Below are 2,856 nucleotides of genomic sequence, written 5' to 3'. Positions count from 1 at the left end.
TCTGTGGGAGAGAATTCCACAGGTTCACCTCCCTCGGAGTGAAAACATTTCTCCTCATCTTGCTCCTAAATTTCCTACCCCGTGTCCTGAGACTGTGTGAGCCCTTGTTCTAGACTTCCCAGCCCCGGGGGGAAACATCCTCCCCCCATCCAGTCTGTCCAACCCCGTCAGAATTTTATACCTTTCAATGAGATCCCCTCTCATTCTTCTAAACTCCGGTGAATACAGGCCCAGTCGACCCAATCTCTCCTCATACGACAGTCCTGCCATCCCAGGAATCAGTCTGGTGAACCTTCGCTGCACTCCCTCTATGGCCAGTATATCCTTCCTTAGGTAAGGAGACCAAAACTGCTCACAATACTCCAGATGTGGTCTCACCAGGGCCCTGTACAACTGCAGTAAGACCTCCTTGCTCCTGTACTCAAACCCTCTCGCAATGAAGGCCAACATACCATTGGCCTCCCTCACTGCTTGCTGCACCTGCGTGTCTGCTTTCAGTGACTGGTGTACAAGGACACCCAGGCCCCTCTGTACATTGAGGGGAACTGTTCGCATTGGCAGAAGGATCGAGAACTCGAGGACACACAGGTTTAAGGTGATTGGCTAAAGAACCAAAGGCGACACTCATTGAATGGCAGAGCAGCAGCTTGTATTTATATAGTGCCTTTAGTGTAGTGATACGTCCCAAGGTGCGACACAGGAGGATTATGAGATAAGAAATTCAACACCGAACCGCATAAGAAGAAATTTGCGCAGGTGACCAAAAGTTTGGTCAAAGAGGTCGGTTTTAAGAAGCGGCTTGAAGGAGGATAGAGAGGCGGAGAGGTTTCGGAGGCCAGGCAACAGAAGGCACGGCCACCAATGGTGGAGCGATTACAATCGGGGATGCTCAGGAGGGCAGAATTAGATATCGAAAACTGCCCCCTCTCGAGTTGGGCTTGTTACATACTGACGAAAAAAGTTCTCTTGAGTGCATTTGAAGAATTCCGCACCCTCTATACCCTACACACTATATTTGTCCCAATCAATATTTGGATAGTTAAAATCCCCTACTATTACTACCCTATGGTTTTTAGACTTCACAGCAATTTGCCGATATATTTGCTCCTCTATCTCCCTCCCGCTGTTTGGGGGTCTATAATACACGCCCAGTGTGATCGCCCCTTTTTTATTTTTCAGTTCGATCCATATGGCCTCTTTTAATGATCCCTCCAACATATCATCCCATCTCACCGCTGTAATAGTTTCTTTAATCAGTACCGCAACCCCTTCTTTTTAACCCCTCTCTGTCTTGTCTGAACATCCTGTAGCCAGGAATATTGAGCTACCAAACCTGCCCCTCTTTCAGCCATGTTTCTGTAATGGCTATAATGTCATACTCCCAAGTGTCTACCTGTGCTCTCAGCTCATCCACCTTATTCGCTATACTCCTTGCATTAAAGTATAGACCATTCAGCACAGGAAGGCCTCCTTGCTTACTACATACTAAACCCTGTTTCCTCTGTCTTACAGATTCACTTTCTAGATTCTTGCTATCCAACTTCTGCTTTACTTCCCTTTTGAATTTGTTCTCAGGTTCCCATCCCCCTGCCAAGCTAGTTTAAACTCTCCCCAACAGCACGAGCGAAACTCCCCGCGAGGATATTGGTCCCGGCGCTGTTGAGGGGCAGTCCGTCCGGTTTGTACAGGTCCCATCTCCCCCAGAAGCGGTCCCAATGCCTCAGGAATTTAAAGCTCTCCCTCCTACACCAACTCTCCAGCCACGTGTCCATCCTCTCTATCCTTCTATTCTTGTACTCATTTGCACGTGGCACCGGTATTAACCCGGAGATTATTACCTTGGAGGTCCTGCCCTTTAATTTTCTTCCGAGCTCCCTGAATTCTGCCTGTTGGACTTCATCCCTCTGTCTACCTATGCAGAGAGGGTGTTTCCCCCTCGTGGGGGAATCTAGAACTAGGGGGCACATAGTCTCAGAATAAGGGGGCCGCCCATTTAGGACGGAGATGAGGAGGAATTTCTTCTGGTGAATCTGTGGAATTCTCTGCCCCAGAGAGCTGTGGGGGCTGGGTCATTGAATATATTGAAGGCGGAGAGAGACAGATTTTTGAGCGATAAGGGAGTGAAGGGAGCGGGCGGGGAAGTGGAGCTGAGCCCAAGATCAGATCAGCCAATGATCTTATTGAATGGCGGAGCAGGCTCGAGGGGCCGAATGGCCGACTCCTGCTCCTGTTTGCGTACGAGGAAACGCGAGTGGTTGGGATCTGGAACGCGCTGCCTGAGAGGGCGGTGGAGGCAGACTCAATCGCGGCTTTCAAGTGGGAGTTGGATAAGTTCCTGAAGGAACAAAATCGTCAGGGCTACGGGGCAAGGGCGGGGAGTGGGAGTGGGAGTGGGAGTGGGACTGGGACTGGCTGAGGTCCTTGCAGAGAGCCGGCACGGGCTTGGGGTGGGGGGGGGGGCTGAATGGCCTCCGTCCCGTGCTAGAACCGTTCTGTGTAAAGAGAAGGAAATAGCAGCAAACGCACTTCAATAAAGCACTTAGTTGGTGGTGAAGCGTTTTGGGACGGCCTGAGGTGCTGAAAGTCGGGGGCTGCACGAATGCAACATCTTCCTCGTCTTTCCGACTGCGGCAGAGGCCAAAGGCACCGAGCCCCTCCCCACTTGTGCCGTCACTGCCCCGTGGTCTCCCGAGGGGACGCACACATGCCCTTGAACGACGAGAGGGTTTAAAAAGCCCAGTGATCGGAGCGCCTGCTATCCCCATTTTGTCCCCAGATATATAAACATCTCTCTCTCTCTCTCTCTGTGTCTCTCTGTCTCGCTCTCTCTCTCTCTGTCTCTCTCTATCTCTCTCT

The sequence above is a fragment of the Pristiophorus japonicus genome, chromosome 32 (genome assembly GCF_044704955.1).
Source record: "Pristiophorus japonicus isolate sPriJap1 chromosome 32, sPriJap1.hap1, whole genome shotgun sequence".
NCBI classification, from domain to species: domain Eukaryota; kingdom Metazoa; phylum Chordata; class Chondrichthyes; family Pristiophoridae; genus Pristiophorus; species Pristiophorus japonicus.
Note: the sequence above shows the minus strand (reverse complement) of the source record.